This window comes from Urocitellus parryii, chromosome 12 (assembly GCF_045843805.1).
Source record: "Urocitellus parryii isolate mUroPar1 chromosome 12, mUroPar1.hap1, whole genome shotgun sequence".
Lineage (NCBI taxonomy): Eukaryota > Metazoa > Chordata > Mammalia > Rodentia > Sciuridae > Urocitellus > Urocitellus parryii.
This window is the reverse complement of record NC_135542.1, coordinates 51,629,947-51,652,936: the sequence shown is the minus strand read 5'-3', so window position 1 is coordinate 51,652,936 and position 22,990 is coordinate 51,629,947. Positions and strand designations below refer to the sequence as shown.

At 41.1% G+C, this 22,990-nt stretch overlaps 1 protein-coding gene across 4 annotated transcripts in view; it reads right to left on the bottom strand.

The window, feature by feature from the left end:
* The window catches only part of Mapre3 (microtubule associated protein RP/EB family member 3), a 52,740-nt gene that overhangs the window by 14,204 nt on the left and 15,546 nt on the right, over positions 1-22,990 (bottom strand). The window contains exon 2 of one of the 4 annotated variants that reach the window (XM_077791946.1): positions 1,134-1,249. The exons of 2 other annotated variants lie outside the window; for them this stretch is intronic. The gene's annotated coding sequence lies outside the window, so the exon portion shown is untranslated. Of the gene's footprint in view, positions 1-1,133; positions 1,250-10,216; positions 10,221-22,990 lie in introns of those variants that run through there. One more of the 4 variants, XM_077791945.1, reaches the window with a different exon arrangement.

The window sequence follows — 22,990 nt, the reverse complement described above, 5'->3', positions numbered from 1 at the left end:
ATTCATAAAACAAGAAGGAGCTTACAAATTGAAATGTATAAAGTACTCAACAGTGAAAGTAAATTTGACATTCAAATGTTTCAGTGTGCAAAGGATGAGTGGGGGCTCAGTGGGTAGATGGTTTCTGGGGAAAGGCGGCATCTAATTTGGGCCTTTAAAGATGAAAGAATGTCAGGAAGAAAATTTGGGTCATGAAAACATGTTTACTATTACTTTTATTTGAAAAAGTGAGCATACAACCTGTGACTAAGTCTTAGGAATGTTAGGGCATGCAATCAAGGTAAGGAGGGGAAAGGGAGGGCCCTGTTTCATGGAGGATGACATCTGCCCTGTTTAATGAAGCTGCCAGACCTTAGGTGGAGAATGTCATTAGATTGTGTAACAAGGAATAACAAAGCTCTGAGTGATTCTGTTGAAATGTGGGGACAGAAGCTACACATGCAGACAGTTAGGGTGTCCCAGACTATTTGCCCAGAGGATGCTGAGGAGGGAAAATAGAGCTTGTTATAAAGACCATTCATATCTGCTGCAGCATTTTGGGTAGAGTGGCTGCTGCAGGGTGGAGAACAGCTTGATTCCTTTAGTTAAAATTTAGAGCAAAAGAGAAATTAAACATAGGCCTGTGCTCTTAATATCCTCCCATCCTCTTGCAGAACCCACAGCCTCCCCTATGTAAGTTCTAGAACTTATGTCAAGGAGCCTAGTGAGCACAACCCTCTGATCTATGCTCAGCTGCTTAAAACACTGTGCCAAGAATGAAAAGAAATAATGGGTGAAATGTTAATATAATAAAATCTTAATTAAGTTGATTATTTGAAAAACAATGTTTTAAGTATTAGTTTACTGCTCTATTTAGCTGTGGTTAATCAGAACCCCTTTGGACCTTTAGTTTTGTTGGAAATTACTGTATTAAGACAGAGAAGGGGGGCTAGGAATATGGCTTAGTTGGTAGAGTACTTGCCTTGCATGCACAAGGCCCTGGGTTCAATCCCCAGTACTACAAAAAAAAAAAAAAAAAAAAAAAAAAAAGAGAGAGAGAGAGAGAGAGAGAGAGAGAGAGAGAAGAATAAACAAATTTGATTAGGAAGGACTTTGGGGTCCTCAGATGCCCACTCACTCACTCATTCACTTGCCATTTACGGAATGCGTGCTCCAGATACGGTATTGTGTACCAGGTGCTGTGCCAGGACTCAGAGGAAGAAATGGGACCCAGTCTGGGCCCTTGAGGAATCCAAGGACAGGGTGAGAGCTAGATGCATGAATGAAATAAGCAAAGGTCAATATACTTCACTTCAACCCCCAGAAGCTGCTGAAGCCACTTTGCTTCTTGGTTAGGGATAGCTTCAGAAAGGAAGCATTGCTTTGAACTGAGAATCAAGAGAAAGGAAATGTATGGGGAAGAGGGAGAGACCTGCAAAGAGTTCACCCCAGAACACATGTTGTGAGCAGGAGATGTGGCTAAAAAGGTAGAAAAAAGCCCCATCACCAGAAGGGACTTTTGTACCCATGGTCTAAGACTAATTTTATCCTGGAGGGAAACACACCAAAGGATTTTTTTCTTTTATGTATTATAACAACACAAAATACTCGTATAGTTAAAATAACAGAGAATAACTTCCAAATCAAAATTATAACAAATGAAATCACAGTGCTTGGAAACTATATTCAATTTATAATTCTTCAGAGTCTTTATTTTATATTCTTTTCTGGTTAATATTGAAGAGAATCCTACAGAGCTGCTGCATAAATCTGCACCCCTAAAATTTTCGTGAACTTTTTATTTTGAAATAATTTCAGATTCAAAATTCCAAATAGAACAAAGCATTCCCATGTATCCCCATCCAGTTTCCCCCAGAAACATCTTATGTAATAGTTATTGAAATCAGCAAGTTGACATTTGTATATTATTATACTACAAACCTTATTTGAACTTCACCCATTTCTACATGCACCTTTTTTTTGTGTGTGTAAAGTCTGTGAAATTTTATCACATGTAAAGACTCATGTAATTATAGAATTGTTCTATAACTTCGAAGAAATTCCTTAAAGTTGCCCCGTGGACTGCGCCTCCTCCAGATTCCAATCCCCAACATAGATCTGTTCTCTACCACTCTGATTTTGTCATTTTGTGAATATTATATATATATATATATATATATATAACACACACACACATATATATATATATATATATATATAACTGTGTTATATATATAACACAGTTCATCCATTCATTCACAGAAAGATATCTGAGTTATTTCCCATTTTTGGAGATTATAATAAACCCTATGAAAACTCCCAGGCTTCTCTTGCTTTGCCTACGAGAGTCTAGCTCTGGGAGTAATCTCTCCAGACCATTCTGTCCTGTGGGAACCATAAAGCTAGGTGAGATGTGTGGTTCAAGACCCAGGCATTTGATCAGGAATCAATAGGAGGTGCAACTCTTTGGATAGGCTGTCCCCAGAACTGCACTTTTGTCTTATTCTAAACCTAAATCTGTGCCCCTCCAGGACAGACTCCTGCTTCTTACATGCATTTACACTATCACCTAAATTTGTGACCTTATTTTTCTAGATGGCATAATTTCATCAAGGATAATTTAGAATTATAGTGCCCAGTTCAGAGAAACTTTGACATAAACAAAATTGTTTGAGAGGCACTTTAGAATAACAAAGTTTTTGTTTATTTTGTTTATTTGTTTGGTACCAGGGACTGAACCCAGAGGTGCTTAACCACTGAGCCACATTCCCAGCCTTTTTTTTTTTTTTTGAGACAGGGTCTTACTAAGTTCCTTAGGGCCTCCCTAAGTTGCTGAGGCTGGCTTTGAACTTATGATGCTCCGGCCTCTGCTTCCAAGGCAATAAAGCTTTAATCATCCAATTATTCACAGAATTATTTGGACTTAATTCATCAAGGTTCAGAATGACCTGTCTGAATTTCTATCCATATGTGCACAACAACCTCTTTTTAAAAATTTTTTTTTAAATTGTAGTTGAACCAAACACCTTTTTTTAAAATTATTTTTTAGGTGTAGATGGACACAACACAATACCATTATTTTTATGTGGTGCTGAGGATCGAACCCAGGCCCCGCCCATGCTAGGCGAGCGCTCTACCGATGAGCCACAATCCCAGCCCTGACAAATACCTTTATTTTATTTATTTATTTGTATGTGGTGCTGAGTATCGAAACCAGTGCCTCGCACGTGCTAGGCGAGTGCTCTACCACTGAGCTATATCCCCATCCCCACAATACCCTCTTAAACCAGAGCTAAAGAAGGACTAAAAGAGTCAAAAGCATGATAGAAAAGGAATAATGGTATCTTGAATAAGTCCTTATAGGATCCTGACCCTCCAAGTCAAAAACTCCTATAGCTGGATATATGGATTTGCTGAGGGCACTGGAGCCATAAATAGAATAGTCACTCCCCCTACCAAAGTCAAGACAGTTTTATTTTTAATGCCTCCTAAGGCTGCACTGCAGATACATATTCTGTTTCTTTAATGTTCTTTTACAGCACATTAGTCAATATTTGCTTGCCCTCTCCTGGGAGAATAAGCAACCCACCTGGACTGTTCTGCTCTGAGGATTTACCTAGGCCCCTATTTTTCGCAAGTCCTCAACTAGAACCTCAAGGACCCTGTCCTTGCCATTCTCCTCTTACCCCACACTGTATGGTTTTTGTTGTGTCCTGAATATGAGGGGAGCTCTAAGACTGACTAAATCATCTTTTGTTTTCTTTCAGAAAGAACAGAGGTTTTCAGAGGAGTCACATTTTTTTTTAAATTGAGCTAAAGGTAATTAACAAACTGCAAACAGAGGAAAAGCCTTCTCTATCCCCTGCTTTTCTGACTAAAGGTAGGATATACATTCCCTTTTACCGTAGACAGTTCTTACCAGCCCAGAGACCCTCCAGAGGAATCTGCAAGCAGAACTTACTCCATGAGTTTCTCCCCAAGTATTTACCTTTGCCCAGTTTCTCACTTTTGGAAGAGTAAAGTCTCTTTCTTTTGTCCTGTCATGGCTCTACAGATTCACTGTTCTTTGTTGAAGATGCTCTGAGTCAGATGGTAAGCCATCACCTGAGGCTTCTCCTGCATGATGTGCACTCCAAATGTTAATAAACTTGCTTGTTTTTCTCTTGCTAATCTGTCTTTTGTTGGAGGGGTCTGTCCCAATTATGAATTTATGAGAGCCAAGAAGAAATTTTATTTTCTTCTCAACAATGGAAGTCATCCATATCAATAAGCTAAGTCTCTCTTGGTCCCAGCACAAGGCTTACTCTCCTGGCCTGACAGCCATGGATGCTGTGCTAGTAGAGGCTCTGCACACCTGGTTTTGGGGAGTCCTTTACATTTGATGGTTCTCCTTGCTGTACACTATTTGGCATTCACTGAAAATACACAGCATTTCTAACCACCAGTGTGCTTACCACAAATGAAATGCTGGTCCTCCCTCCCTCATAGATTTCTATTCATTGTAATTCTTTGAGTCCTGTTACTCTGCCTTCACATGTCATATTCTCAATGAGGCTATGTGGGCTATTGGCTTCTGCTCTAGGAAAAAGAAATTGTTAGGTAACTTTATTCAAGGACGAGAAAAACTGAGCCTTAATTTAGGAACCCAACCCAGGGGCATTCAGAATTGCTTTATTTTCTCTTCAAATTCTTTCAGTTCATGCTTTACAAAAGGCCTAGAAGTAGGGAGGATCCTTTTGAATGTTCAACTGACAGGATTTGCTACAGGATTGTGGGATGTGAAAGAAGGAGGTCAAGGGTGACTCCAGGGTTTCTGGCCCAAGTCAATGGAAAGATGGAGAAAACTGCAGGAGGAGCAGGTTTGAGTGTGGAGTGAAGACCAGGAGCTTCTAATATTAAGTGATTAATATTGTGGACACATTAAAGAACAGTTAAGGATATTTGGAAACCTATATTTTTTTTCAAGGTGCTGCATATGCTAGGCAAGTGCTTTACCACTGAACTATATCCATAGCTCTGGAAATATTTAATAGGGCATAATATTCTATGCTGTCCTTTAGTCATTCTCCAACTGTTGGATAGTTTCAATATTTAAATGATCCTATAACTAAAATCTTCAAATGTTTAATTTTTGTTTAAATATATGACTCTTTCCTTGAGCAAGGAATTACTGGGGCAAAGGGCATAACTCTTTTTTTTTTTAAGTTTAATAGCTTTCCCAAAAGAATGTGACTTTCATTTGTCTTTCAGAAGTTCCATGCTCATTTCAACAGCTCTCACCAACACTGAGTGATATTTTTTAAAGTGTTGATTTAATAAAAATAATAATGTTCTTTTAAATATCTTTGATTACTGGGCTGGGGCTATAGCTCAGTAGCAGAACACTTGCCTAGCATGGGTGAGGTACTGGGTTCCATCCTCAGTACCACATAAAAAAATAAATAAAGGCATGATGTCCATCTACAAGTATTTAAAAAAATCTAAAAAACTGATTACTAGTGAGGGAGAACATGTTTTCATGCTTATTACCCACATATACATCTTCTTTTGTGAACTGTTTTGGGCTGCAGAATTGGTGGGATGGTCATGTCTAACCAACATCTGGAAATCCCGATGATGAATTCCTCACCATTCACACCTTCGGCTGAAGACTGAGGATCCTGGAATAAATCTGTATTGACCTCAGTCATAGACATGGCATTTATGTTTTGCTTTTTCTTACTAAATCCTTATGATTTCATGTAATTTATTCTAAGCCTGAGATGCTAGAAAATGTCCTAATACAAAGGTTTTTGAAGATTCACCTAAGGTAATTATTAAAAGAAAAGCAAAATCCTGTTGCCATATTCCAGCTATCCTGAAATGTATTTTGAGATGGAAAAAGTAGAAGTTTGGTAACATGAAAAATTCGAATTACCAGGAGACTAAGACAAAGCTGGACACCATCCAAAACACTCCCCCTCATACTTTTGCCTAGAAAATCAGGGTGGCAAAAAAGGGGAAATAGCTTAGGATTTCCCGAGATTCTACAGAGTAGGGGAAATAGAGGATTCAGAAAGGACACTTTAATTATACTACCAAAATATCCTTATGACATACTTCCTCAGAGATGCACCAGCATGATTAGCTGTGTTGACCAGCAGCATGGTGAACGAGGAAGTGGAGAGAAAGATGCCGAAGAGCTGCCATGCTCTGGACAAAGGGGGCCTCTCTAGGCCTGAGTTATCATAAAACAAAAGTGCCTTTTGACATCGCTGTGGGTATGGCTCAGGGGCACAGAAACTCTGAAAGTTAGCTGACTCATGGAAGAGGGAATGAAAGGGCCAACGACACAGGAAACATGCTCAACTAACAATTTAAAAACTACCTGTCGCCAGACTGTGGTGAAGGGTAAAGCCAAACTAGGTGGAGCAGCCATCCGGAGCTCAGCATTAGGCAATTCAGGTTAGGGATGGGCAGAAGTCAGAGATAGTTAATGCAATTTAGACGAGGAATTTTAGAAAATCTTTGACATAAGGGCCAGGAACGACATGATTACGTAGGGAGAAGGAGCTTGGGGCTACTGTATTGTTAAATAAGGTGAGTTTTGTCTCTCAGAAGTTCCATGCTCATTTCAACAACTCTCACCAACACTGAGTGATATTTTTTAAAGTGTTGATTTAATAAATGTGAAGATTCACATGTGGGGAATGTGACAGATTTGGGGAGAAGCTGTGAGCTGGGAATCTGACAGTAGTGACAGGACAGGGTATCATGATCTGAACCTGTGGATGCACAACAGGTACTTCATAAATTTTACTTTCTCTTCCTTTTTATTCTGTAGTGGTAGTGACAACTGACAGAGAAGTATTAAAACCATACCCCAAGGAAAGCTCCCAGAGAGCTCAGTTTCCCAGAGGGAGTGTTTTCTATACTTTCAGCATCAACTCTCAGGGCAGAGGGTTAGGTACTGAGGGGACCAATAAAATAGAATCCTTATTTTCCTCCTGGAATCGGGATTCTGGAATTTTCTTTTTCTTATTTTAGAGGGATGATGGTGTGAGTAGGGTTCTATGCCTGCATTCAGCTCAAGTCCTGGCTGGATTTCCCCATTCCCTGTTTGTTCACCCAGGACAGCTCACACATGGACACTGAGCACCTGCTGTGTGCACAGCATGATCTGCGGTTGTCCAGGGGAATCCTCCTCTCACCCCTGGCTGACTCCTCATTTGATAAGGAGGACTGTACACAGTGGCTAACTGCTCAGTAGTTAATAAGTGTTTCAAAGAATGGTGACGTCCAGGGATAATTTACTCTTGACTGCTTCTCCAGGAAATTGCAGCAAGTCACTTTGGCAGCTTAATGTGATCAAAATATTCCCAGAATCTACCGATAGTGTCTTCTCAGCCTTTGCTTTCAGATATGTCCAAGGTTCTTTTTCCCCCTTGCTTTGCACATGCAAGGCATGTGCTCTACCACTGTGCTACAACCCTAGCCCACCACCACAGATGACAAGAGACCTGAAGTGGCTCAGGTAAGAGGGATTGTGAGGCTTCAGTGGAGGCTGGATCCCAGGAGCATCTCAATCTAAACAGAATGGCCTGAATAAGGACTAAGATAGGACAGCAGAAAGGGCTGTCAAAATATGGATGGCTGAGTGAGGTACACTCTAACAAGAACCCGAGTCTTCCTCAGTGCACAGCAGGACGAGGCCTGCACCAGCCTCCCTGTGCCCCCAGGACAGGCAGCCATGGACAAGGACAGGGATGGGCTGGAACTCACAGGGTCCCTGATCTGGGTTCCAAGAGGCGAGGGAGCTGTTTAGAATGTGGCCAGGGATAACACAAAGTCAAATCCACAGCAACTGGATAATTGTTGTGGGGTGATAGCTTAATGACAAAACAAACAAAATATCTGTTGTCGAGGGTGTGGGGAAATGGGCTCTTTTAAACATGATGGGTGAGAGGGCAACTTAGTATATCCTTGCCTTTTTGGAGGGCAATTTGATAAACAAAGAAAATATTAAAATATTTACATTTTATATATATTCTTTGACTTAATTCCATTACTAGGAATTTTATATTAAATCACTAATTATGGTTATGTACAAAGCATGTTTGCATAAACGAAAAACTAGCAACTAAAATGTCCAACAATGAACTGTTAAATACATCATGTTACATCTAAACTGTGCAGCTGATAGAGGAGAGAGATTCTAGAAGACTACAAGACTCTCTGGCACTGTAGGCTGGCTGACTCAGCACCTATCCTAACACCTTCTTCCCTGTCTCCAGCAGAGGGGCCAGAAAAATAAAATACTTGTATTCCAAGCCTCCTAGAGTTAAGAGCCACCTTGGGACCATGGGGTACCACAACAGCCTAAGGGAGCTGGAATGTGCTTGACAGGTCCTTGAGCTGTTCTACCAGCCTAGATTCCCTACTTCCAGACTCCTTTCATATAAGCAAAACACCGTTGCCATTAATAGTTCAATTCACTGTTAATAGGGTTTGCTATGACTTCTATTAAACACAATTCCAGCTGATGAAGCCAGGGAGATGATAAATGCACATGTGTGAGTGGGCAGAGAGGTGCACAGCTCCAACAAGACAAGCAGACACAGGAGAACAACGTGAGAGCTCTAAAATTGCAACTGTCCAGATGGTAGGACTGTAGGGGATTTTTATTCTTTAGATTTATCGGGATTTTCTATGAAAATCACCATTTTCTAATGAACATATATTACTACTGTGACAAGGAAAAAAACCTCAATAAAAATATTTTTTTTTCAATATTTTTTATTTTTTAATTTTTTTTAGATGGACACAATATCTTTATTTTTATTTTTATGTGGTGTTGAGGATAGAACCCAGTGCCCCGTGCATGCCAGGCGAGCTTGCTACTGCTTGAGCCACATCCCCAGCCCCTCAATAAAATATATTTTTAAAAAATCAAACTGGGAAGAGAATTAATGGCTGAAAGGCTGTGGTCAGGCAGTGAAGTCCTTGACAACAGGCACCAGAATAACCAGTTCCAGGCTGTTGCTGATTCTGTCCAGGTGGTTCAGACTTTCCAGCAAATTCCCTGGATTTAAAAGGTCCCTCTGGACTGCAAATTGGTACAACAACTCTGGAAAGCATTATGGAGATTCCTTAGAAAACTTGGAGTGGAACCACCATTTGACCCAATTTTAAGGACTTAAAATCAGCATACTATAGTGACGTGGCCACACCAATGTTTTATAGTAGCTCAGTTCACAATAACTAAGCCGTGGAACCAACCTAGGAGTCATTCCACAGATGAATGAGTAAAGAAAATGTGGTATAACCAGGTGTAGTGGCACTCGCCTGTAATCCCAGCAGCTGGGGAAGTTAAGGCAGAGGATTGCAAATTCAAAGCCAGCCTCAACAAGTTAGCGAGGCCCTGTCTCTAAATAAAATATAAAAAGGGCTGGGGATGTGGCTCAGTGGTTGAGTGCCCCTGGGTTCAATTTCTAAGAGAGGGAGAGGGGGAGGGGGAGGGGGAGGGGGAGGGAGAAAAGGAATAGGGCTGGCTGGATCTGGCCTCTGACATGAGGGCTCTGAACTCTTCCTGGCAAAGCTCTCTCCCCAGTCCAGACCTGGACTGCCTGTCTCTCATTTCTTGCTGTCTCCAGCTTCTTGGAAGAATCAAATGTGATCACCTCTCTGAAAAGACTTCACACATCATATAAAGTGTAGCAAAGGGGAAGTTATTTTCTTCTAATGTCTCTTTCTTCCTCATGCTCTTCTCCCCCTGGTTGTGAATCTTCGACTCTTCACCCCCCTCTTCTTCCTTGGTTCCTTTTCCTGCTCTCCTCCTCCCTCCTCACCTGGCGGTGCTATTTGAGGACCTTGTACCCCTGTCCTCCCTGGCAGACCCAGCACTAGACTTCTCTGTCTCGGGCCTCTCCCCGTGCTCAGCAGTGAGCTCCCATGTCTTTCAGCCCTAAGTGCCACCTTGCAGTACTCACCTGCTGGAGGTTCACTTGATATTGCTGAGTTAGTTTCTTGACTGTTTTTTCTGGATAAAGCATAATGCTGACACAACACACATACTTATTTGTAAAATCAGTCATTCATATAACTAAATGGAAATCTGTTTCTGACATCTTAAAAAGTAAGGTCTTGTGAATCATTTTTAAGAACCAATAACTGAGAATTGGTGTAAAAACTTAATTTTTTCTTCCTAACTACAGTTTAAAAATATTGAGCCATGTGCAGTGGCCTGGTAAGATGGCCTAGTGCGAGAGAGAAAGAGAGAGAGAGAGAGAGAGAGAGAGAGAGAGAGATCCAGAATTGATATACTAGCATTAATAATGATAAAATGATGAAATGTTTTACCATTAAATATATTAATTTATATTTCAAATCTGTATTATCCATTAAAATGCTAACGAATCTGCAGTGATACATGAAATACCACATTAAATTTGGCCAAGTTGTCACCAAGTCATTGATTTTCTCATTCATCTTGTCCCTTCCATTCTTGTCCAGTATTATTGCCTCTAGTCTCTAAACTTTTCTTGACTCTCATTGTACAACAAATTTTCCCAAGCCACTGCTTTGACCACCTACTACCCTCCCAGAGACACTTGGTACCTTACAGATCGTACAGTGTGAAGGTCAAACTTCTAGCCTGTGTTCACAGTTTCCTTTACTTCATTTTCCCCAACCTCTTCTCTGACTTCTCTATCCCCAACCCCTCAGCTTCAGTTTGTTGTCCTCCCTCCTGCTGACCTCCTAATGCTGACTACCTCCTGGCCTTGACTAGTACCTGAATGTTGCCCTCTTAAGGTCACAATCATGTTCCACCATTTCTACGAGCACTAGTTGATAGGAGCTGGGTCCTGAATCACTGTGACAGGCTAGGATAAGAGCTGAACCACTCAAAAGAAATACAGGTGAGTCTTGTGTTTGATCTTAAAAAAGGAACAGGAGGCAAATATTTGGCAAAAAGACAACAATTTGTAACACTGTATGCAAATATGAATTTTAAACTGGCAGAAGCACAGTGTGAGTTGCCATTGCCATGGGAAGAAAGCTTCACTTATAGGCTGGGGAAAGGACTGCCCTTGACTGGGCCTGACAGTGCACCTGACCTCACCTAATCTGGACACTGTGAGGTGTGGCTGTGCTGAAGGCATTGACAGCGCCATTTTACAGGCTTCCCATCACTTCTTTGCAGACTACTGAATTCCTTGTCTTCCCATTGCCCCCAGCACTCCTCCCAAGACTGGCACTTGCCTGCCCTCGAAGTTCACCCCACCCCAGGCCCCTCCCTCCACAGCCCAGCGCTAAGGTACCGCATCAGTCTCTGCTTACTCTTCTGTCTGAAGTGCCTTCCCTTCCTTGGTTCTGATCTTAATCTGAAAAATAATCAACTCTTGGGCTGGGGCTGGGGCTCAGTGGTTGAATGCTCACCTAGCATGTTTGATCCTCAGCACCACATATAAATAAATAAAATAAAAGTATTGTGGGGCTGGGGTTGTGGCTCAGTGGTGGAGTGCTTGCCTCGCATGTGTAAGGCCCTGGGTTCAATCCTTAGCACCACATAAAAATAAATAAATAAAATCAAGATATTGTGTCCATCTATAACTAAAAAAAAAAAAAAAAAAAAGTTCACCTCTTCTCAAGGGACAGCTCCCCTGGGAGGTTGTTCCTGACTCCTGACTCCTTCTTCTGGGCTGGATTAGATAGGCTTCTAGGTGCTTCTGTAACACTGTGTGGCTCACCACCAACACAGAGAGTACGTACCAGATCTACTTCTTTCACTTCAATAGAGGGGCTGGGATTCAGTTTTTGCATCACTGTTGTCTAGCATGGTGCCTAACACATGGCATATCCTCAGTTATTAGCAGAACTGAACTGAGGTTCACAGAGCTTATGTAACTTTGCCACAGCTAGGAAGAAGGGAACTCATTTGAAACCAGGTATCTGATTATAAAGTCCTTCTTCTACAATGAGGAAGATGATAATATTACTCTGCTCTGGGCTCATCAGACCGTAACTGGACTACTGAGTTAAGTCCTGGGCAGCAAACTTTTAGAGTAACAGTCACAGGAAAGAGCATGTTCAGAGCTGGTCCAGGCCAGCTGGCGGATCTGCTGGGGAAACTGGGGAGTTCATTTAGAGACAAGAGAGGGCTGAGAGTGGCCTAATTACTCAAGGGCCACCAGGACAAGAGAAGGATCAGACTTATCTTCTTAGGCCACAAGGGGTAAAGCTATGACCAAAGTGTTAAAAGATAACAGAAAAAGAGCTGTGGACCCATTGAAGAAGAACTTTGCCAGCAGAGCTGGTTAAAGACAACAGGCTGCCCCAGGAAGTGCAGACCCCACTGTGGCAGGTTTTCTAGCTCATGACACGCTGCAGGGATGTCCTAGTGGGGCCAAGAGCCAGATCAAAGGCGGGACTAGGAGAGATTTTAGGTTTATTTATTTTTTAAATATATTTTTAAGTTGTAGATGGACACATATCTTTATTTTATTTATTTATGTGGTGCTGAGGTTCAAATCCAGTGCTCACATGTGCTAGGCAAGTGCTCTACCACTGAGCCACAGCCCCAGTGGTTTTAGTTTTTTACATTATTTTCTAATGTCACTTCCAATTGATGCTACAAAACGAGATTCTATCCTTTCTAACCCCTGTGCCCTTCAGTGATCCTTTATTCTTCCACTGTGAATTCTATGAATTGACTCAATTCTTTTGGTGATCAAGCACATACATATCCTGTGACAGCATTGAGGTTCCCAGTCTAAACTTTATGTTGCCATTTAATTTTTTTTCTAACATCTTCACAAACAGATAAGTATCCTGGAGCCAGGGATCACAGACCATGTATCATGTATATCTCCCCATTTATCTATACTTGCTCAAAACAGAATAGAAATGTTTTAAACACTCACTTCACGACATGACTTTAGTTTGTTATTGGACTTGTCTTTTCTGTCTTGAAAGTGACAATCAAGCCTTCATTAGGTACTTTTTTTCCAGGTATTTTTTTTTTTTTTTTGTTCCTCACTTGAAGGGCTTAAAAAAGGAAGCATTGTAGGGGGGATCTCTGCTAGTAAAGAAAACTCCTGTTTTCTAATGTCTCATGTTTCTCAAGGGTACCTGAAGACCCAAGAGGCACGAGCTCCTTCCTCTGAACTCACCAGGTTCTAAGAAGTCCAAACATGCTGGTAAGAATTATGGAAGAGTCAAGGTGGAGGCAGGCAGGAGTGTGTCAGGCAGGCTTAACACACAACATTTCCTTTGCTGTCTTCTGTGGCCCAAGTATCAGTGGTCCCCAAGAATGCCCATCAGCACTTCCTGGGGAGCTTTTCCAACACACACCACACATGCCCTTCTCTCTAGCAAGAGGCTTAGGTAGTGAAAAAGCTCCCATTCTCATTTGCCCTCCAAATAGTTTGAGAACTGCTCTTCTCTCCTCACCCATTCCTCATTAAGGAAGAGCTTTCTCTTCCTTAACTTTTACAATTTTCTCCTTGAATCAGTATAAACAGAGATTATTATTTTATTCAAAGGGTTATAAATGCATTATTGTCATTTATTTTGGTGTTCAAATTGCCCCAAGCATGGGCTGGGGGATGCTTCCAGAGGGCTCCTGGCTTTTCAATGCTATTCTTTGAGAAGGTCCTCACTTTCCGGAGCAGAAGTCCCAGGCTTAATCATAGTTTCCTTACCTCATTCTATTTTTGGCAGTATTTGGGATTGAACCTAGGGGTGCTATAGCACTGAGCTATCTCCCCACCCCTTTTTATTTTGAGACAGTGTCTTGCTAAGTTGCCCAGCTGGCCTCGAACTTTCGCTCTTCCTACCCCAGCCTTCTGAGGTTCGTACCACCATGACCAGCTCCTACTTCAGACTTCAGCAAGCTATTTCTCTAAGCATTCCAGCACCTGTTATGGCAGAGTAGAATTCTGTTTGAAGACTTAAGCTTCACACCAATATTAGGATAAAAGAGGATTGTGGCAAAGCCAGGAAAGAGTTACCTCTGTGACCATGACTTATAAATGGACCCAGCAAATTATGAACTAGAAATCCTGTTTGTTTGTGGGTAAAAAAGTTTTATTGGAATAATAGTCACATCCATTAATTTCCCTATTGTGTGATATAGGTGGCTTCATGACAATAGCAGCGTAGTTTTGATCGAGACCATTTTGCCTACATGGTAACATATTTTCTAATTGGCTTGGTCCTGGTGGCGCATACCTATAATCCTAGTGACTTGGGAATCTGAGGTAGGACTGCAGGTTTGAAGTCAGCCTGGGTGACTTGAGGACCTGTCTTAAAATAAAATAAAAAGAGCTGAGGGTATAGCTCAGTGTTGGAGTATTCCTGGATTCAATCCCCAGTATCAAATGAAATTTTTTACTTATAGAAAGTGCCTGCTTATTCCTGCTAAGAACTAGCTACATGATACAAACAGGGTTACTGCTCAGGAGAAATGCTGTGATCTGGAGATATTGTAAAAACAACTATGTCTTCCTAGATGTGACCAGGTAGCCCTGACTTAAAATTTGTCAGTGTAAGAGCAACAAATTTGGAAAACTGCAACATGGTATGATGTAGAATTTGACTGTAATGGCATTGTTAAACAGGGTTATTATGGAATCTAGAAAAAGTGACTGGAAGGCAAAACTATGTTAATGTGTAGATTGTTTTTTTTTTTTTTAAAAAAAAAAACACGTCCAATGTAGTAGTATCCTGGTTGGTTGGATTTGGTATTCTGGTCACTAAGATGATGTTCACCTAGTGAAGAGGGGAGCATTAACCAAGTTCAACCATGGTATAGACGACACACCACTTCTTATTGTTTTCCAACTCTATTTGCTCTTGTCTTCATGCTTACAAAGCAAGCTCTGATTATCTTTCTGATTTTCAAGGCATATATAGGGAAAAAGTATATTCTTTGCTATATTAAATTGACTTTCTGGTACAAATATACCTGAGCAAATAAATGAAAGTTTGTTTTCTTAAGGCTCAGGGACCTTAAGACATGTTCAACAGTCAGACATGGTGACACATCCTTGTAATACAAGGGACTCAGAAGTCTGAGGCAGGAGGATAGCAAATTTGAGGCCAGCCTGAGCAACTTATCAAAACCCTTTCTCAAAATAAAATAAAAAGGGTTGGGATTGTGGCTCTGGGTTCAATCCCCAGTACCCCACTCCCCACCTAAAAAAAAAAAAGGAAGAAGTGGTGGAGGAGTAACAGCTGACCATTAAGTGGTCAGATCTAAAGCCCTGAGAGGCTAGGATTCTGGACTGTGTGAGCTTCCTCAGAACACAGCATACAACAAAACAGTCAAGATAGATCATTCTTACATTTCTTTCAAAAGACAGATGTAAAATTATGCTGAAATGTTGGACAGCTCCTACCTGCAAAGATTAGGCTCAAGCCAAATTGGGGCGGGTGGGGAGGGGGATCCTGATAGCATTCCTTAATGTCAATGTTCTCAATCAGTCTATTTCCAGAAAGAAGTCCACCCCTTACTCAGAGGAGCATGGTTCTCAATACATCCCCTATGAATTTTTGGACCCAACATGTGGTCACAAACCAAACTGGGCTACAGAGATTAATAGGCTAAAGGATCAGAACTATTATATTTCTTAAATCTAGCAAGTATCACAGTTGGGAAGGCTGAGAAGGGGACAGAGGGCTCCTCAGCTGGCCTTCAGCCTTGCAAAGGGACAGGGCAGCAAGCTACATCCACACACCACGAGCTCAGACACCACCTGGAGAGCTCAGAGGTGTCTACCAGGCGCTTCCCTGGGATCTCTGCGTACTTTCCCATAGGGAAGCTTTTCTATCCTTGGGAATGACTTCTTTCTGTGTCCTGGAGAAGGACTTGGGCTCTGACTGGAGAGAGGGTATAATCTGGTGGGGGACTCTGCAAATTTGACACCAAATGCCCTGAAGTGACTAATGACAGAATAGATGGCTAAAAAGTGATGAGAAAGGAAATGCAGCAAATCAGTTTCTGGTTTTATTTTAATAAAGCTCAACATTTCCCCTCATCAGGGTCTTCCCAGTGCACATGCATGGTATTTCCAGAGGAAGGAAAGTGGGAGCTATGCAATCCTTATGACTCCATGGAAGCCAGCCCCTTTGGGGAAGGTGGCAAAATAGGAAAAGGGTGTGAAAGTACAATATGTGTAGTAGGAAACACAGCAGAACCCTGGGTTTCTCAGGAGAGAAGCAACACGTTATACAGAATCAACACTCCATGTGGGGAAGGGAAGGCTTTCAAGTCATCTTCCCACTCATGGCCTATACGATGCCTCAACAAGGATGCGCTGAGTAGGTGCGACGGATTCTTATCTGACTCTAGTTTTATGGGACATATGCAGCAGTTTCATAATTATGGCAGAGTATATTAAAACTGCATCATGAATTCAGGGGAGTGACGGGGTAGTGTCTCCTCATACATGTCTCTGTAATTCCAAAACATAACCAAAGTAGATGCTTAATGTTCATTGACTAATCTGCCTTTTCTTACCTTCAAATATCATCCTCAACTCCTATAGTAAATAAGTATTTTAAAAAATTTTCTAAGAACATTACTGAGAACAGCACCTTGCTTTCCCTAAAATATGGCTTTAAAACTTCATTTTTTGGGCTGGGGATGTGGCTCAAGCGGTAGCGCACTCGCCTGGCATGCGTGCGGCCCGGGTTCCATCCTCAGCACCACATACCAACAAAGATGTTGTGTCTGCCGAGAACTAAAAAATAAATATTAAAAAAATGTCTCTCTCTCTCTCTCTCTCCTCTCTCACTCTCTTTAAAAAAAAAAACTTCATTTTTTAAAAAAAGGTTATTTATAGATGGACACAATACTTTATTTGACTTATTTACTTTTTATGTGGTGCTGAAAATTGAACCCAGCGCCTCACATGTGTGAGGTAAGCGCTCTACCACTGAGCCACAATCCCAGCCCGCCAAACTACATTTTATTTTATGGTACTGGAGATCAAAATTGGGGCTTAGAGCATGCTTGGCAAGTGCTTTACCACTGAGTTACACCCCCAGCCCTAAAATCACACTTCTGTCAAAAGGTATTGCTCTAGCTTTTAGATATAACAAATATAAACATATCTTATTTGTTGTTCTTCTTTAGTTATAGGAGTCATAATAGTTTCTGATTTCCCCAAATCAAGAGATTAAGAAGTTATTCACATCCAATTCCTACCAGGAGGTTGGCACAAAGACTGTGTATGGGTGGTGATGAAGGAAACGTGTGTGGCCCAAGGAGGTCAAGGTGAAAAGCCCAGCTTGACTTAGGACAGTTATTTCAGTAAGGATGGAGAGGAGTTACTGACTGCCACTGGTTTCCTTTAGAGTTTGAGTCTCATCTACAAATGCGAGGCTGAGAGTAGATGTTGAGAAGGTGCCAGGGCCTTCCAGAGAGATCATTTAGGCAATCTCATGATGCAGGATTTTTGGAGTTAGAGATTGAAAGGGGGATATGACACTGTGAAAATGAGTCCATTTTTCATATTCTACACAGTGAATGAGGAATTTATTGTTTTGAAAAATAATAGGAGGAGCTACAATAGAGCAGGAAGACATGGGTCATAAAATTGTAGTCATGACTTTTAACAAGGTGAGTGGCAGTGACCCACAGACCATTTACAGCCACTTGCCACCTCAAAGTTGTCTTCTTCCTACCACCAATGTCAAACTCTTTTGTGATGGAGGTGGTAGACAATATTGGTCCAACCACCACAACCATTTCCTTCCTGCTATTGCTCTTCTACTAGGACTCAGAAATGCCAACTGACCATCTGCTGTGCCTCACTGATCATTCCCAAGAATGATCATCTGACTTTCTCCATAATGTGTTTTAGATTGCTTAAATCCAGTAAGTAAGCACTGTGTACTCATGAAGTGTCAGGGACAGGGCTGGACACTGGTGATGGGCAGATGAATAGCTCCAAGGAGGTCAGGACTGGGCACAGAGCAGCATACCTGAATCCCAGCAATTTAGGAGGCTAAGACAGGAGGAGGGCAAGTTTGAGGCCAGCCTCCATAATATACTAAGGCCCTGTCTCAAAATAAACTAAAAAGGGCTTGTAATGTAGTTCAGTGGTAAAGTGCTAAGTGCTCCTGGGTCTAATCCAAGTATTGGAAAAAAAAAAAAAAGCTGAATAGTGGAAAGAGATGTGCACAATGATAACATGATACACAAGAGCTATAACAGCAATTGGTTTTTACATTGGTAACTATTTGAGCAATTACTCTTTGTAATTACTTTGTTAGTAAACTTGAAAAATCCATAAGAAGTATGAAAATTCAAATAACACAGATGTGTACAAAATTAAAAAGTAAAGTTTCCTGTTAATAGGTATGTGTATTCTTTAAACACACACATATACAAACTAATATACTAATATACTTGTACAGCTGTTTAAAAAAACAGAATCAAAGTATAAATATCCTCTTTTTTCCTCTAAAAATATGGTTTCTTTTCCATCCGGGGAATGGAGATTTGCCTCATTCTCCTTGATGTTTGCATGGTATTTTTTCATATCTGGGAATAATTCCTTCCTTTGAAAAGCTTCCTGTGGAAAGGTTTTTGGGCAAAAGGTGACATGCAATCTAGCTTTGGAGAAAGAGGTGGGTTCATGCGTATGATGCATACATGGGAGGGGACTGAATGGGAAAGGGGACTCAGAGAGTGGGGACAGCATGAACATATAGAAGAGGCATGGAAATACACAGCCTCTTTGGGAATCATCAGTAATCTGGTGGACCATGTTGCTCTTCAAACTTTGGTGTGTATTAGAATCATCTTGGTAATTTCTTAAAACTATAGCTGCTCCATCTCCAACCTCAAGATTATGATCCAGTAGGTTGATGATCCCCAAAGCCTTTGCTCTTAACCATGACACTAGGTTGCCTCTCCTTACATGAGTGTATGCATTCATACTCTTCATTAGGCAGGTGAATGAAGGTTCCCAGAGTCCCCACAGCAGCAGAGTGAGACATCCTGATTTTCTCATAGCCATCTCATTTGCAGTCTTCCAGCACTCAGTCCTACCACAACTCTTCACTTTGTAGTTTTATATCAGCTTTCATCTCAGAAGTTCAAAGTATTCCTAACACTGACCTCATGCTTGGGCAATGGGAACAGGTAATAACCTAATTTTACAGAAGGACAAGTAGAGGCACCAGGAACTTTCCTACCACAGTAAGTCAGTCAACACCGAGGCTCACAAACCAGAGTCCAGCCTGATGTCATCGTTCATGATGTTATTGTCCTTTCTCCTGAATTACACAGGTCCTGGATGGCTTTTCTCATCGAGCCAGTATATAGAAAGCTTCCTGTACTGTGACCAGCTCATGAAGAGATGAGTCATTTCTCCTCTTGACCACACCCAAGCAGGGACTTCCCAGGGTTCTGGAACTTAGTGGTATTTCTTGATGTTTTACAAAATCACCATCAGAAATTCTGTGCTATCTTTTCTTATGGTGTCAGGAAAAACTTCAGAATGTCATCACACAACAAAAGAGGCAAAGATGGGTGTAACTCTAGAGTTGGCTTCTGAATCATTTCAGGACACAGGGTTCTGGATTTAATGGCTATTTATGAGCAAAGATGGGTGTAACTCTAGAGTTGGCTTCTGAATCATTTCAGGACACAGGGTTCTGGATTTAATGGCTATTTATGAAAAAGTTGAGGTGGTAATGAGTAATAAACACAAAACTTCCTGGTATTTAGCGCTGAGCTAGTGCACAACTCTTTCCTAGGTCCAAGGGAAGAGGAAAAGAGGTCCAGGATTACTTTCCTGCTAAGGAGTGGCAGAGGTCCTTTTAGACTTTGGGTAAAATTTGTCAAGCCAAGATTGACCACATGTACTTCAAGAAGGAAACCCTCCTTAGAGTAGAGGTTCTCAAAATGTAGGGTGTATAGGAATAACCTGACTGGATTATTACTAAAGCAGATTCCCAAGCACATCTCCAAAGAGGGACAGATGCAGAGAGGCTTAGGACTATTTTCCAAAGGCTCTCCTGGTGAGCCAGTGGCAGGACTATGCCTGAGAAGCCCTGCTCCAGAGAATGCATACAAAATCTCTGTGCCTGTCACTGCTGATCAATCAGAGGCCTGAGCAGTAATAACCTAAGCCAAGGCAAAACACTTTTGTTTTGTTTTGTTCTGTTTTTTTTTTTTTGAGGTATAATCACACAACAGTTTTAATACAATCATCAATCTTCACCAGATAATTTTTAACACTCTGTACCTGGGCTAGCAATATTTTGCACTGTGATATTCCTATAAATGCATAAGCATTTTATTCAGTACAAGTGTTAAAATTAAAGAGTAACACAAGCAATTGCTTAGACGTGTTAAATAAAAACATGGTTTTTTACCTTGTGGTTTTCCTTCATCTCCAAAAGGTTGGATTCTAGAATGTTGTAATAGGATAAATCAACTTGGGGAATAAATATAATGAAATATACTGACTTCCTATATGGATGCAGAAAAAAATTTTAATGATGGGTCACAGCTACTAATGATCACTTAGATAACTGGTTTCTTCTGCCAACATTTAGAAAGCAGCTAAATGTGTACAGTGTTCTTTTTGATGATCAGATATGCAAATTTTAAGAGAGAGATAGAGACAAATGCTGATGTCCTTATATTCAAAAACTGTCAAGGAGGAGCCTTCTCTTCCATCAAGTCCAGATGCTGGTCCCATAGAAGACATTGGTGTCACATTACTGTGGCTGCTCAGATCAGCAGGCCAAGAGATACACCACGTAGCAACAGTCCCAGTGGTTAGAATCCGGCCTTTAGCAGCCGGCTGCCTGGGAGGTGGTGGCAGCATTGTCTATGGAGAGGAGGTCCCAGGAGGATGTGTTCTTTTTGGGTGCTTTACCTTGAACTATGTGCTCCACCAAACAAGCTCCTTTTAAAAGTGCAATTCATTAATTGGAGTCTCAAACCTTTGTGGTATAAGAAGAGCAGCTGACACAGAAGTGAGCAGTAATTATTTGGCAAGGTAAAAAATGTCCACCATACTTTCTCACTATGTCTCACAAGCATGTGGGAGGTGGCTGTTTATTGACACCTTCGTCTAATGCCTTGTCCTAGAAATGAGTTGGGTGGTGAAAAACACACACATTTCTGTCCTAATAGGCTCCTCTCTGATCCTTTTATTTGTTGTCAAAACTCTCTTTGAAATTCTCAACTTTATATTCAATCATGAGAAAAATTTTCAAAATGGCACGAGTGTTTTCTAGTAGATAATTTTAAAGTTGAGAATTAATTCTCTTCCCCAGTCCCAATCTACCTCTTTGAAGTCAGCATGCCTTTCATCTGTAAATATGAAAATAAACATTAATAATGAATGCTTTCTCATCCTCTCCAAGGAGGAAGTTTCACTTACATCTGAGAAAGAAATCATTATTTTCCAGAGCTAAGGAGACAAGCAAGAACATAATGGGGACTTGGCTTTTGACAGTCTTGATTCAGACTTTCAAACTGCCTCAAGTAACTCCATCTGCCTTCAATAGCCACTATCGATATTATGAACGACCAATAAAAAAAAAAAAAATAGCCACTATCGCTGGGCGGCTTCCTCCTGAGCTCTTCCCTCTGGATGGAAGTTTCTTTATTTTCCCCCTCACCTTTATTTTTAATTAAATTAAATTAATTAATTTATTTTAATTTTTTTGTGGTTTTGGGTTGGAACCAAAGGGTACTCTATGACTGAGCTACATCCACAGGACTTGTTTATTTTTTATTTTGAGACAAAGATTTGCTAAGTTGCTGAGGCTAGCCTCCAAACTGGGATCCTTCTTCCTCAGCCTCCCAAGGTACTGGGATTAAATGCTTGTGCCATTATGTCAGTCCAATTTCCAATCCTTAAAGTCAACTACCATAGAAACACACTGGGAAATCTGTTGGCATTGGGAAGAATGGGCCCAGAGCATAGGAATAAAAATGTAATTTTGCATTGGTGGAGACATGTGCTGTAGTTTATCTGCATTAGCTTTGCTTTGGCAATTCACAACATTACCAGGTAGAGTTCCAAAAATGGTAGAAGAGGGAAGAGAGATGAGGAAACAATTCCTTCCCTGGACTAAGACATAGGGCTGGCCTCCTGAGAAGTCTACTGGGAAAGGGTATACATGTGAAGGCACTTCCTAGGGGCAGTCAGAAAATCATCAGTGTCTATGCAGACATAGTCAGGCCTCAGGCTGGATGGAAGTTTCAAAAGATGACTCCTCAGCTTCCCACCCACCCTTCTGACCCACATCCCCACAAACCAACTCCATCTTTTATAGTGGGAACCAATACACCCCCATGCTCTGTAACTCTCTAATTAAGAGGAACTTGCCCATCACCTCTAGCCCCTGTGCCCTGTATCCTTCTTGATTCATCACTAGTGGCTTGTTTCTCCACAGGCATCAACATTATGATTGATGGCTCCACAAAATGTTCTTATTGAGCCAAACCAAAGGCCTCTTCAGCTCAGCTGACCAGATAAGCACTGGAGGTACTGCAGAAGTCATCCCCTTCCCCCATTATCACCTCAAAAGTTTAAAAGGAGCACTTTCTCTTTTACCAGCATACTTTCATACCTCATCTTTTTACCAGTGCTGATCTAGGTCCTTCTGTGATCTTTGCCTAAAGGAAACTATGAGGGGGGCTGGGATTGTGGCTCAGCGGTAGAGCACTCGCCTCGCACGGGCAGGACCCGGGTTCAATCCTCAGCACTCCTAAAAAATAAAGATGTTGTGTCCACCGAAAACTAAATATTAAAAAATTTTCTCTCTCTCTCAAAAAAAAAAAAAAAAAGGAAACTATGGAGTTGATGCATACTACTTCTCCATCAAGAAGTATTTTCTTTGGTCTGAAACAATGCACCAAATGCCAAGTGGGTTTTTAAGGCTGGATTGATATCTACAGCTTTTCCTTGAGCTAAGATATTTTTTCAACTGCATTGTTGATAAAAACTTTAGCTTACAAACAGATCTGTGCTATTTTTAGCATGAAATCCAC